This window comes from Camelus dromedarius, chromosome 27 (genome assembly GCF_036321535.1).
Source record: "Camelus dromedarius isolate mCamDro1 chromosome 27, mCamDro1.pat, whole genome shotgun sequence".
In the NCBI taxonomy this organism is placed as follows: Eukaryota; Metazoa; Chordata; class Mammalia; order Artiodactyla; family Camelidae; genus Camelus; species Camelus dromedarius.
This window is the reverse complement of record NC_087462.1, coordinates 9,511,170-9,526,339: the sequence shown is the minus strand read 5'-3', so window position 1 is coordinate 9,526,339 and position 15,170 is coordinate 9,511,170.

The following is a 15,170-nucleotide window of genomic DNA, read 5'->3' as shown; positions in this document are numbered from 1 at the left end:
TTTTGACACTATACACCCCCCATCAGTAGTTTGTTGGTTTGCCCTACCCCATGTCCTGTGGGTGACCTTTCTGGTAACCCAAGGCCTAAAAGGTACTCTGTTGTCCCAGCAAAACTTACCCTTTCGGGGGAAGCTCTGAGGCTGGTGGCCAAAGCTCAGACTGACAAGAACCTGACCGTGCTCTGGCAGAGATGTGACCCAGCCTCTTTACGTTCATTCTGGCTGTTACTCAGGACAACAGCCAGAGATTAGAGACTTCACTTCCTTTTTTCTTGTTTGCATTTCCCTCAGTGGAGTTGGATCCAGCTGTAAATTTCCTTGGTAAATTTCATCTTTAACTGATGGCAGCTGGCTGCCGTGCACCCAAGAAGCAAAGGTTCCTCATCCGCCACACTTTCATCCTTTCTCTTCCCAGCCCATGTTTCCATGAGCCAGGGCCATTCTATCTCTGACCTTGGTCTTACGGTGTTTTCTGACTCAGTATTTAATGGGGACAGAATCTCAGTTTTGCAAGATGCAAAAGCCAGTAGCTGAACTGTGAAGATGGCTGCACACCAGTGTGAATGTACTTAACACCAGCGAGCTGTAGGCTTAGAAATGATTAACATGGTAAATGATACAGGTTTCTTGAGCACAATAAAAATTCAAACAATGGAGGGAGAGTAATTATTTACACTCCAGGAAGATAGGAGAGAAAACAATAGTAGGAGAACTCTTCAAGACATGTGTATAGTAGAGAGTGAACCTTGCCCAAGAGAAATTGGACCTTTGCTCTCAACTCTTATGAGGTGACCTCTAGGCTCCTAGAATGTTCTGCCCCATAGGAGTGCTTGTGTGCATGAGGGCTTTTGGGCCTCAGGGCTTGAGTACTGTCTCTGGAAGAGACTGAAGAATAAAGGTGAGCCTTGTGGCTGTATATGACCGCACCCCAGCGAAAACTGAGCACTCAGGCTTGGGTGAGATTCCCTAGTTAGCAATATTGGTGCGTGTTGTCACACAATGGCTGGGAGGAGTAAGTGACGTCTGTGAGTCTCCAAGGAGAAGGCAACTGGAGGCCCCATGTTTGGACCCCTCCTGGATCTTGCCCCATGCAACTTTTCCTTGGGTTGGTTTTAATCTGTATCTTTTCACTGTAATAAACTGTAACCGTGAGTATAACAGCTTCCAGTGAGTTCTGTGTGTCCTTCTAGTGGATTATTGAACCTGAGATGATTTGAGGAATACTGTAACTTGCAACAGGTGTCAGAAGCAAGGGTAATGGTCCTAACTCTTTGGAAAACAATGTGATAGTTCCTCAAAAAGTTAAACAGAATTACCACGTGACTCAGCTATTCCACTACTAGGGTATGGACACCAAAGAATTGAAAAGAGACTCAAATAGATATTTCGGTACCAATTCATATAGCAGCACTATTCACAATTGCCAAAAGGTGGAAACAACCCAAATGTCCATCAGTGGGTGAATGAATGAACAGAATGTGGTGTATCCATGCAGTGGAATATTACACATTCATAAAAAGGACTGAAACTGTGATACATCTACCATGTGGACGAACTCGGAAATCGTTATGCTGAGTGAAAGAAGCCAGTCATAAAAGGCCATGTATTGTATGATTTGATTTATGTGAAATGTCCTGACTAGGTAAATCCATAGAGAAAGAAAGCAGATTAATGGTTGCCAGGGGCTGGGAGGAGAGGGGAATGGGAGTGACTGCTCATTGGCATGGGATTTCCTGTGAGGTGATGAAATATTCTGGAGCTAGATAGAGGTGAGTGTTGGACAACTCTGTGAAGATACTAAAAACTACTTGTAGTGGGTCAAACTGTGCTCCTCCTCAGAAGATACATCCATCTGGAATTTCAGAATGAGATCTAATCTGGAATAAGGATCTTTGCAGATGTAATTAACACAAGGATTTCAAGGTGAGGTCATCTTGGATTGGCAGTGGGTCCCAAATCCAGTAACAGGTGACCTTATAAGAAAAGATCAGGGGAAACAGACACAAGGCACAGAGAAAGGATGAGATGACAGAGGCAGAGGTTGGAGCGATGGAGCCACAAGCCAAAGAAGGCCAAGGATGACCAGTAGCCACTTGAAGCCAGAAGAGAGGCCTGGAAAGGATTCTTCCTCTGACCTTGAGAAGGAAGCAACCCTGCCAACGCCTTGATTTTAGTTTTCTGGCCCCTAGAATGGTGAGAATCAATTTCTGTTGTTTTAAGCCTCCCAGTTTGTGTTAATTTGTTATGACAGCCCAAAGGATCAGTACACCACTGAATGGTACACTTAACAAAGGTAAGCACACACCCACACACACACACAACCCACCCCTTCTGCCGCCTTCCCCATCCCCACCAACAACAATCCGAACCTCTAGCACTCAGCCCAAACCCTCCTGTTGCCCTGTGTTCAGGATGAGTCCGATAGTCCACCGTATGCTTGTTTTCCCCTCTGCTCTTTTTCCTTCTTTCTCAGCTTTTAGACTATCCGTCTTCTCTGTAGTTCCCTTCATCTTTTGGCCTCTATTAACAATTGTGAAATGATGCCACCCACCGTCTAAAACAGGCAGTGGTGTACCGCATGCTTCAGTTAAGCGAGGGCTCCAGAGGACTGCAGAATGAACAGACGGTATGTAAAATATACTCTGTCCTGTTGGGAACTAAACTGAAAACTATTTAAGGAACAACTAGGCGCTGTGAAAACGAATCACATGGAAAGATCGCCATGAATTTTTTAATGAAAAGAGAAGGACCCAAATAATGTGTAAGGTGAGGAACAATTTGTGTTAAAATTTTGAAAAACTTGGAAAGATACACAAAGATGTGTTGAGAGAAGCTATATCCAGGGTGGGGGCACTGGGGACCCCGAGGTTGGAGGAATGCTTGTTTGTTGCATTTTTGCATTCCTTTAACATTTCGGTCAAGCATTTCATCGTATGGATCACATTTCCACAAGAAATTCATGCAACAGAACTCAAGGAAACAGGCTTTCTAAATTGTCGTGCTTCTGCTTACGCTGCGGTGCCTCAACCGCAGCCCTGTTGATGCTTGGAGCCAGATCTTTCTCTGCAGTAGGGGCCATCCTGCACATTGAGGGATGCTGAGCAGCACCCCTGACCTCCACCCACCAGATGGCAGTAGCACTCCCCCAACCAAAAATCTGTCTGGACATTGCCCAGTGACCCTGAGGGTGGGAACTGCTCTGTGTGATAACCTCTATGATGCGACAGGCCCATTCCCTGTGCCCACCCTTCTGTCAGCCATACCATCTTTCTGTTTCATTCATTGACCTCATTCATTCATTGCAGAAGAAAAATCTAGAAGGCAGTTCTGTGTGACTGCTTCTCAACCACGACTGGGCTGAGAATTAGCACAAATTTTGGCAAAAATCTAGACCAGGATTGGCAAACTACAGACTACCCCCCCCCCCAACAAAGGGACAGTGACAGCTGCTTCTGAGGAAGTTGGGTTCTATGTAGGAGCTCCCAGTTTAGTTTTGGTTTCCTTTGACTTTAATGAATGCAGTGTTTTAGACTCTACACATAACACAGTATTTATCATTTTTGCTGTTTGTAAGTGTGCAATTATGGCATTAAATGCATTCACCAGGTTGTGTGACCGTCACTATCTACACCCAAAAGTTTTTTCATCAGCCACGGTATAAACTCTCTGCTCGTTAAACACTAACTCCCTTTGCCTTCCGCTCCCACCCCACCCCACCCCACCCTGCCCCCGGGGCCCTGGTAATCTCTATTCTACTTTCTGTCTCTACGGATTTGCCTGTTCTGGGAACCTGATCTAAGTGGAATCCTGCAGTATTTGTCCTTCTCTGTCTGGCTTACTGAAATGCAGCTTCTTAATGATCAAATTAACTATTAACTCTAAAGGGTGGTGTTGCCAGATCCTGTGGCCTGGCAGCCCCCTGCCAAACAGGGAGACCCCACTGACCACAATGCCTGGGTTCCTTCCCTTCGTCCTCTGGATGGGGCTGATGACTGTGCCTGTTTTCACGAGGTAGCCCCTGGACCAGGCCTCCTCTCCTGCCGAGAAGCCCTTTCACCCCGGCTCCATCCACAGCCCACATTCCTGCCTTTTTGGTTAATTGGAACTGACTGGGTTCCAGGCAGTTCCGGAAGCGCCCCCTCAGCGACTGCAAAGACCCCTGATGTCCTGAGGATTAGCTCAGTGAACCGCCGACCCTGAGCAATTAGAGCATTTGCTGGGACTGTGAGCACGGCCGCTGTGGACCCAGAATTCAGGCCAGGACGCCCAGGTTGGGTTTGGCTTGTGCTCAGCGAATCCCAGCGTCCAGTTAATCCCCATCACAGGGAACCCAGGCCGGTGTTCATCCCTCCTCTTCCTTTGGGGTTTGCTTTCCTTCTCCCTGTGCTGAGTTGGAATGTTTGGATTCATATCGTGGGAGAGATTCATTTAATTTTCCTCTCACTTTTAACGTTTTAGAAATAAGACTCTTCAAGAACGCTGTCTTCTCCCTCCAGGAATCTCCCTGTAGGCATCGCAGGCACTCTTCTGATGAGCAGGTGGCGGGCATGTTACTCCAGGAAACAGTTTATTCACAGCGGGAGCCTGTGATGTCTCCTGACTCCAGCGGGTTAGCTCACCTGGCCAGAGGCTGCTGGGAGGTAGGGAAGAGAGCTGAGCATCTCCCCAGCATCCGCGGCGACAGGATGAGAGTCCACGTGGCAGGCCCGACAGACAGACAGACACCTATCACCCCTTGCTGCCCTGTGAAGAGGACACGGTATCTGTTACGGGTTGAATCATGTCCCCTAAAAAAATGGCATGTTGGAATCGTAAGTCCCAGTACTTTGCAATGTAGCCTTTTTTGGAAATAGGGTCTTTGCAGAGTTAAGCAGGTTAAGATGAGGTCATTAGGCTGGGCCCTAATCTAACATGACTGGTGTCCTTATGAGAAGGGAAATTTTGGACATAGAGACAGGCATAGAGGGAAGACTGTGAAGATATGGAAGAGGGAAGCCGTCTGAAGATGGAGGCAGATATTGGAGTGATGCGGCCACAAGCCAAGGACACCTGGAGCCCACTGAAGCCGGAAGAAGCAAGGAAGGATCTTCCCCTACAGCCTCTTGAGGGAGTGCAGCCCTGCCCACATTTGATTTCAGACTTCAGGCCTCCAGAACCATAAGAGGAGAAATTCCTGTTTAATGCCACCAGTTTGTGGTCTTTTGCTATGGCAACCCCAGGACACTCATCCAGCAGGTAAAAGCCGAGTGCACCTGAAGTAGCTGAACTTTTATGTCCCTCTGTGCAGCCCCCTCCTATCTGGGGGTGCAACCCCGACTCTGGCAAAGTTTGAAATATTGCAAGAATTACCAACATGTGACAGAGACATGAAGTGAGCAAGCACTGTTGGAAAAATGGCACCCATAGACTGGCTCGATGCAGAGCTGCCAGAGACCTTCAATTTGTTAAAAATGCAATATCTTTGAAACACAATAAAATGATGTATGCTTACACAATTGTTCCTCAGTGTCCACAGGGGATTGGTTCCAGGACCCCCCTGCAGATACCAAAATCTGCAGATGCTCAAGTCTCTTATATAAAATGGCATAGTATATTAAGAATTGGTGGGTTCTGCATCCTCAGATGCAGAGGACCGACTCTATTACGAAAAAGGAGAAAAAACTGGGAAGGGTAAGAGGGTGAGGAGATTGAGGTGTCAGAACAGCAGTTGCATGTCTTAGTGAGGAGGTAGTGAGTTTTGCCATGAGAGTATCTGGGTGAAGTGTGTTACAAGCAGAGGGAACAGCCAGTGCGAAGGCCCTGGGCCAAGAGTGCCCTGGCCAGACTGAGAGCTTTCAGGGGGTTTGGAGCACAAGTGAGCACTCTGACATTTGTTTGCATTGTTTGGTGTGATATGACCCAGAGTTGGCAAACTACAGCCCTGGCAGCCAAATCCAGCCTACAGCCTGTTTTTATAAATAAAGTTTAATTTGTCCTCGCCATGCTCATTCATTTACATATTGTCCATAGCTACTTTGATTCTCCAATGGCAGAACTGAGTTGTTGTGAATATCCTGTATGAAACCCCTTTCTGTGAAAAGAGCGCAAGTGGCTTCTGTTTACCACCTTGATCCCTGACTGATACACGGTTATGACACAAAAAAATTGTTACACCGTAAAAAAACAGACACAATTTCAGCCACCCTCAAGAAGGAATGTGGTTGGCTGAATAATATCCCCCCACCTTCGAAAGCTATTTGTCCTATTCCTCAGAACCTGTAAATATTAAGTTTATGACAAAAGGGGCTTTGCAGATGTGATTATGTTAAGGATCTTGACATGATGACAAAATTATTCTGCATTTGTAGGTGTGTCCTAAATATGATCACAAGGGAGTGTCCCTTATGAGAGGGAAGCAAAGGGCAGTTCATACAGAAACAGGAGATGTGGTGACAGAGGCATGAGGTTGGAGTGGTCCAGGGAGGGTCACGTGATTAGGAGGCAGCCTTAGATGACCAGAAAGTCAGGGACAAGGATTTTTCCCTTGAGCCTCCAGAAGGAACCTACCCTGCCAACACCTTGATTTGACCTGGTGACCCTGGCTTAAGACTTCTGGCTTCCAGAACTATAAGAGAATAAGTTTGTGGGGTTTTAATAATTAAAAAAAAATTTTTTTAATTGAAGTGTAGTTGGTTTACAATGTTGTGTTAGTTTCTGATGTACAGTATAATGTTTCAGTCATATGTATACCTACATACATTCGTTTTCATATTCTTTGTTTTTATAGGTTACTACAAGATATTGAATGTATTTCCCTGTGCTATACAGAAGAAACTTGTTTATCTATTTTTATATACAGTAGTTAGTATCTGCAAATCTCAAACTTCCAATTTATCCCTTCCCACCCTCTTTCCCCTCTGGTAACCATAAGTTTGTTTTCAATGTCTGTGAGTCTTTGATTTTGTAAATAAGTTCATTTGTGTCTTTTTTTTTAGATTCCACATATGAGTGATATCATATAGTATTTTTCTTTCTCTTTCTGACTTATTTCACTTAGAATGACAATCTCCAGGTCCATCCATGTTGCTGCAAATGGCATTATTTTATTCTTTTTATGGCTGAGTAGTATTCCATTGTGTAAATATACCACAGCTTCTTTATCCAGTCATCTGTCAATGGATATTTAGGTTGTTTCCATGTCTTATCTATTGTAAATAGTGCTGCTGTGAACATTGGGGTGCATGTATCTTTTCGAATTAGAGTTCCCTCCAAATAGAGGTAGCACCTCGCACCAGTCAGAACGGCCATCATTAAAAAAGTCCACAAATGATAAATGCTGGAGAGGCTGTGGAGAAAAGGGAACCTTCCTATGTCGTTGGTGGGACTGTAGTTTGGTGCAGCTATTGCAGAAAATAATATGGAGATTCCTCAAAAAACTAACAGTAGACCTACCGTATGATACATATAAATAATTTTCCATTTTAGGTTACTACCAGCTGTTGAATATAGTTCCCTGTGCTACACAGTAGGACCTTGTTGTTTATCTATTCTGTATACAGTCATTTGTAGCAGGCTGGTTGTCACTTGTTATAGCAGCCGTAGGTAACAAATACAGATTGTTTTATAGGTTGTCCTCTCATTGAACAATATGTCATAGATCTTCCACTTGCGCATACATAGCTCTCTTCTTCTTTTTATCAGCTCCCTGCTATCTCATTGGGCCGAGGTGACCTTCTTTACTTAGCCGTTCTCTCTCCTGATGGACATTTAAGTCGCCTCCAAGGTCTTGCTGTTGCCTGTCCGACTTCTGAAAGTTTCATCACAGCGTGGTACGCGAGCATTCATTAACTGCATTTGGTCTCTTTTCCTCTTCTTGACTGATTAAAAATGACTCATGTGTGTTCCTGATGAAAAGGGCCCTGGAGATTATCTGCCGCCCCCACCCACCACCCCCACCCCACACTCCGCTCCCTCCACGACCTTGGCCTGGGACCAGTTCCCAAACAGCTCACTCAGCAGATGTTTGATGATTTCAGAAAGTGAAAGGATCGTGGGTCATGTCCGTCAACTCTCTGCAGAGCCCCCTAGGACCACGCCCGCGGCGATGCCCATCAAAGCCGAGTCGGGAGCCTTGACCACATCGTGACCACAAGGCTTTCCATCCTTATTAGACCTTCAATCACTTCCACAGTGGATTAGCTCAACTTACAAACCAAACAAATGTTTTCCTGTCGGCACCATACTCTCCCCCAGAGACTGAGAAGCTTCTGGCCTCCCAGTCCAGAACTGACCTGGCTGCAGGCCAGCAATTTGTGCAGTCACCCAGCGGTGTCTGCACCAGCCTCCCAGAGCTGCCTTGAGAGGCCCGGGAACATGAGGTCTTTAGAATCAGCGTCCACAGATTTGGCGTCAGGGATGGTCAGGGTGGGGGGCCGACCTAGGGCGTTCCAAGGGGGCCCCAGGCAGTGGCTGAGCCAAAGCCATTTGCAGTTATTCTGCAATCACAAAGCAGAATAAGACATGTCTTGAAGAGTTCTGAAGATACACTATGCAAAATGACTTGTGAAATGACATGGTGTCCCTGGAATAGAGAGGTAAACTTTATTTTTAATAGAAGCGCATTCAGTTTACAATGTATCAATTTCTGGTGTATAGCATAATGTTTCAGTCATACATATACATACATATATTTGTTTTCATACTCTTTTTTATTATAGGATACTAGAAGGTATTGAATATAATTCCCTGTGCTATACAGTAGGACCATGTTATTTATCTATTTTATACATGGTAGTTAGTATCTTCAAATCTCTAACTCCCAATTTATCCCTTCACACCCACTTCCTCTCTAGTAACCATACGTTTGTTTTCTATGTCTGTGAGTTGGTTTCTGTTTTGTAAATAAGTTTATTTGTGTGTGTGTGTGTGTGTTTTTTAGATTTCACATATGAGTGATATTATATGGTATTTTTCTTTCTCTTTCTGGCTTACTTCACTTAGAATGACGATCTCCAGGTCCATCCACGTTGCAGCAAATGGCATTATTTTATTCGTTTTTTTTATGGCCGAGTAGTATTCCATTGTATAAATATGCCACAGCTTCTTTATCCAGTCATCTGTCAATGGACATTTAGGTTGTTTCCATGTCTTCAGCCTGGTCCGTCTTTGGGCACCTGGTTCACTGGCTTGGTGGGCAGTGTCCATAGGGTTGATGAGAGAAAGAAAGAAGGGGAAGAAGCAGTCACCTCATCTGGGGGCTGTCTACACCTGCCCAGGTCACCTGGGGACTCTCTGTACCTGTCTACACCTGCTCACCTCACCCAGGGGCCCATGGGTCAGACATGCTGTTGGCCCAGTGGCCATCTCAGGCTCTCCCACTCCAGACCTAGTCTCCTGCAGAGCCTGGTGAGTCTATCCACAGGAGCAGAGGGTGCATGGAGCTGCTGGTGGCCTGGTGACTCTTTAGTTCCCTCCTGGCCCAGGGTGTGTCCAGAACATTCCTGGCACTGAGCTGGCATCTTCCCCAGGACAGAAACAGCCTGACCGCCGGAGCCGGAGCACTCACTGTGGCACTTTTCTTTCCAGCCTGTTTGCCCAGAAAGTAGAACCAGCCAGGATGCCCATTTGGGGCTGAATTGTCTGGCCCTCAGTTTTCTCCTCCATCAAACCTCAGAGATGGCATGCCATCTGAGGCTGGTTCCTGCTCTCACCTCTCGGGAGCCCCTAAGAACAAATGGTTGGGCCCGGATCAAGGCCCAAGGGGCAGACAAAGGTGCCATCCCACCAGACGCCAGTGCCTGGAGGGGTCTGACTCTGAGTCATGCTGAGGGCTCTGGTGTTGGTATCCTCAACTCCTCCCAGGACAGATGCACATGCCACGGCATGGTACTCTTCCAGGAGGTGCATGGCCTCAGGTGAGGTGTAGACAGCCCCCGGGGGAAGAGGTGCAGACAGCACACATTACGGAGACTCACTGGAGGCACAGTCACCCAGCTAAGGGAGCCTCCCAGGAGGGGCTTCACGACGATGTAGCACCTGGACAGGACCTTAAGCCTGAGAAGGAGCCACGCGGGTACAGAGGGCATATCAGAGAGTGGCCACTCGAGGGTGACCTGCGGAGGCATGTCAGGGGTCTGCCCCGTGATGATGTGGCTGCATCGGGTCCCCAAGGGAGGCAGGCTGACAGTCCATTTGGGGTCTGATGATCACGGAGGGTGCGTCTTTTGCCCTTAAGGTGAAAATCTGGCAAACTGCGGTTTTAAGGATGTGATTTTGAGGATATCCGAGCAGATGTTTCCGTTGTCAAGTCTGGAAGAGTGAGGCTGGTGCATGTTCTCAGAAGCACAGGCAGGGCCCCTGCAGGGCCCCAAGGCCACCCTGATGCTGCCCCAGGGTCCACAGCTGACCTGAGAAATGACAGTCTGGACACGACCCACCTGGGGACCGCCTGCCTATCACTGCCTTCGCTGGGCCTGTGTGCACTCACAGCCCCAAGGATACCAGATGGTCTCAGTGGGCCAGGAGAGGAGCTTGGCTTGATCTCTGGGTACCCCTCACCCCAAGATGCCCACAGCAGCTGGACTTGACCCTCTCTGCTTCCCCATGCCACTGAGAGCAGGCATGAGCTCCTCCTGTCAGGGCGGGATGTTCTCAAAGTAGCATCAGGGGACAGCTTCTCCCAAACCCAGGGCAGGCAGAGTCCAAGAGCTGGCCTCAGACCCATTTGTCCCACCCAGCAGAGCTCTCAGCTGCCTCCCCCTCCTTAGAAAGTCTTGGCCTATATCCCATTTTCCTGCATCTCTGCTTTTATATTTTTTTAAATGAAGTCTAGTCAGTTTACAATGCTGAGTCAATTTCTGGTGTACAGCATAATGCTTCAGTCATACATATATAATACAGATGTTCCTTTTCATATTCTTTTTTCATTATAGGTTACTACAAGATATTGAATATAGTTCCCTGTGCTCTACAGAAGAACCTTGTTGTTTATCTATTTTATATATAGTAATATCTGCAAATCTCAAACTCCCGATTTATCCCTTCCCACCCCCTTTACCTCCTAGTAACCATGAGTTTGTCCTCTATGTATGTGAGTCTGTTCTGTTTTGTAAATAAGTTCATTTATGTCTTTTCTTTTTTAAATTCCACATATAAGAGATATGAATTTCTGTTTTTTAAAAATGTATGTTTCTGTTTTTATAAACAAATTTTTGAGGTATAGCTGACATAAAATACACTGCACAGATGTGAAGTATTCAGCTAGCTAAGTTTTGACACATGGACCCTCCTGGGAAACCATCACCACAATCAAGATAGTGGACACAACCATCACCCCCTCCAAGTCCCTCGGGACCTGAAAGAAAACTGTTTGCTGTACGCTACTCACAGCACTTCTGACACCAAATGTGTGGGTTTTCATACCAAGTAATTCTGACACTAACTTCCCAGAGTTAACGCAAACCCCGAAAGTGAAGCCCTCAGTGCCATAAGACTGTACCCACGTGGGATGCCAGAAATTGAATATAGTTCCTTGTGCTATACAGGAGGTCTTTGTTATTTATCTATTTTATATATAGTAGTGTGAATCTGTTAATCTCAAACTCTCAATTTATCCCTCTCCTCCCCTCAAAAGATTCCACTTTTCACAGGTCACATAGCTGGGAAAGGCGAGAATCAGAATTTGAACTTATGTCTGGCTCCAAAATTCACTTGCTCCCCTGGACCCCTGGACGGCTGCCCTGTGCTGGGGTCCCTCTGAGATCCCAGCCACCCTGGGTGTGCTGGGTTCCTTAGCAGCAAGAAGCATTTTTTCTTTTTCTTTTTTTTCCTTTTTCTTTTCTTGAGGTGAATTCACATACCATGAAAGTAACCATTTGAAAGCAAAAAACAGTTCAGTGGCATTTAGTATATTCAAGTTGTTGTGCAACTATCACCTCTGTTTAGTTCTACAACATTTTTTCATCTCCCAAGAGAAACCCTGTACCCATTAGCAGTTATTCCCCTTGAATCCAGAAAGCAGCCAGCGGTCAAATTTTCCAATCTGACCCCCCTGTATCTGTCCCTGTTGCAAAGACCAAGGTGTCCCTGCCAATGCTGGCAGGGTGTCCCTCGGTTGGGGTGGGAAAAGGTGACCAGGCTCTTTAAGTGGAGGTCTCCCAGCTCCTGCTCCATGAATGATCCCAGATAAAGAGGAAATCTCAGCTCCTGCCCTGGGGTTTCCACTTCCGAGAGGTCCAGGGTGTCTGCGGGGCCGCACTGGCTGGGAGCCAGCTCTCCTGCTCTGCACAGACCAGCACCGTCCCCTGTAGCCTGTCCAGGTTCCTATGATGCTGAACATCTCAGCACATTTCCCAGCCAAGCAGAGCCTGTCACTCCTGGAACAGCCTGACTGAGGAAAACCTTGGCATTCTGGGGGGGCGGGGACGGGGGCGGAGTTCTGGGAGTTGGGGGAGCGCTTCCAAGCACAGGGACCCGATGCCAGGACGGACTTGCTAGATCCAAATTTCCAAAGCAAATTCACCAGCTCCCTTTTGGGCTTCAGGTTGCTGCCCAAGAGGCACGTAGAGCCTGGGCGTGGCCAGCAGTACCAGACTGCCCAAGAGCCATGCCTGGGGCTTCTTTTTCTTGAAAAACAGCTTTAGTGAGATATTTTTCATATCATACAGCCCCCCCCCACTTTATTTTACTTCTCTGTGATTTTTAAAAATTCTTTTTTAAAATTTATTCTTTATTCCTGGTTTATTTATTTATGGGGGGAGTAATTTGTTTGCTTTTAGTGGTAGTACTGGGGATTGAACCCAGGACCCCATAGCATGCTAAGCACACACTCTGCCACTGAGCTATACCTTCCTCCCACCCATTTTAAAGTGCCCAAGTGGTTTTTAGTATATCCCCAGAGTTGGGCAACCTCCATCACAGTCCATTTTAGAACATTTCCATCACCTCAGAAAGAAACCCATCCCCATGAGCAGTCACCCTGCATTCCTTCCCCCAGTCCCTAGCAACCACTAATCTACTTTCTGTCTCTGTGGACGTGTCTGTTCTTGATATTTCATATAAATGGAATCACACACTGTCTGTCTGTGTGTGTCTGGCTTCTTTCTCTCAGCCTGATGTTTTTAGAGTTCATCACGTAATAGCGTGTGTCAGTGCTTCATTCCTTTGTATGATTGAGTAATATTCTGTCATATGGATGGACCACCTTTTGTTTATCCATTCATCCATGGACAGACATTTGGGTTGTTTCCACCTTTTGGCGATTGTGACTAGTGCTGCTGTGGACGTGCGTGTGCAAGGATATGTTTGAGTCTCTGTTTGCAAATCTCTCACGCATATGCCTATGGGTCGAATTGCAGGATCGTATGGTGTTGCTATGTTTATTGTATTGAGGAATTGCTGTACTGTTTTCCACAGTGACCACACCATCTTACATCCCCACCAGCAGTGCACAAAGGTTCCAGTTTCTCCACATCTTCACCAACACTTGTTAGTTTCTGTAGTTTTGATAGTAGCCATCCTGCTGGGTGAGAGGTGGTATCTCACTGTGGTTCTGATTTGCATTTCCCTGCTGACTAATGGTATTGAACAACTGCTCATATGTTCATCTGCCATTTGTACATCTTCTTTGGAGAAATGTCTATTCAAGTCCTTTGCATTTTTTAAAGGTAAAATTAAATTTGAAATTTAGTCCTGAGAAGAGTGTCTTTGTTTATTTTACCTGGAGCCTTGGGCCACACCGAACAGTCTAATTTATGATGGGGGCCTCAGGCCATGTGGTCTCAGCTTGACTTCCAGAAGGTCTGGAGACTAAAGGTCAGCTACACGGGCAGTTGACTATGGAGACTCCCAGAAAACACGCTGGATGTTGAGTCTTGGGTGAGTGTCCCTGGCTGGCAGTACACCATGTGTGTTGTCACACATCACTGCCAGCAAAGTAACTTTCCTGACTGCACTGGTGTGGGGGGACTTCTGGAAGCCCATGCCTGGATTTCTTCTAGACTCTGCCCCATGCGCCTCTTCTTTTGGCTGATTTTAATCTGTATCCTTTCACTGTCATAAACTGTGACTGTAAGTATAACAATTTTCAGTGAGTTCTGTGAGTCCTTCTAAAAAATTGAACCTGAGGGTGCTCTTTGGACTCCTAAACTTGTACTCAGTGTCAGAAGTAAGGGCCGTCTTGTGCCTCCATTTCACTCCTTGACACCAGGGTCTTCATCATGAGGCTCTGATTTCCCTTTTGTCACTGGTAGGTATTTTGCAAGCAGATCCTTTGTATCGACACCAGTCATCTGTTCCTTCCATCCCTTCCATCATCAGCCTTAGAATCTATCACGATCCAGCCTGAACCAGCCGCCTCTGTGGGCGCTGACAAAGGGCACTTCTTTATTCCCATGTCTCTGTTTATTTGTTGATATTCTATATTGTTGGCTCTCCTAGTGACTGACAGCCAATAAAAATGGGCTGTGACTCATTACTTGCTAGAACCCATGGTGTGATGGCATCTTTCTAAACATGGCTTTCTTGTGGGGTGGGGATTGAGTGCAAAAAATCCAAGGATTTGGTTTGCAAAGTGAAAAGGTTGGGATCCTCTAAACCAGTGGTTCTCAACCGGGGGTGATTTTACTGGCTACTACTGGGTCTGCTCAGCATCCCGCAAAGCACAGACAGCAACCCCTTTCCCCGCCCACGGCAAAGAATGACCTGGCCCCAAATGTCAGCAGTGCTGGGGCAGAGAAACTCTGGAACAAAGTCTTAAAGCTGTCCTTACTGGTTTCCTACGATTAGATCTATTCTCTTGTGAGTCTGAGTGGGAGCGCTGAAGAGTTTGTTGACCAGCACTGAGATGCTGTGCCTGGACCACTGTTCTCCTCAGGAGCCAGCTCTCCATCCTTTGCTGGCTTTGAAGGAGCAGGTGGCTTGCCACCGAAGCCATCTTCTAACAATGGGTTGCCCACCAACTGTGGGCTGGACATTGTCACACTGTGTTGTCTCATCCAATCTCCTCAACAAACTATGTGAGGTCAGGCATGGAATCTGACCTCTAGGATGGCCCAGGAACTTGCCCCTCTGGTCACCCAGCTGGTGAGTGGCAGGAAGTCCAGACAGATCAGGCTTGTCCTTCTCCCTGGCTTCCTGAATGTCCCACCAAAGCCTGGCCGGACTCCAGGTGCATTTGGAGAGATGTAGAATGC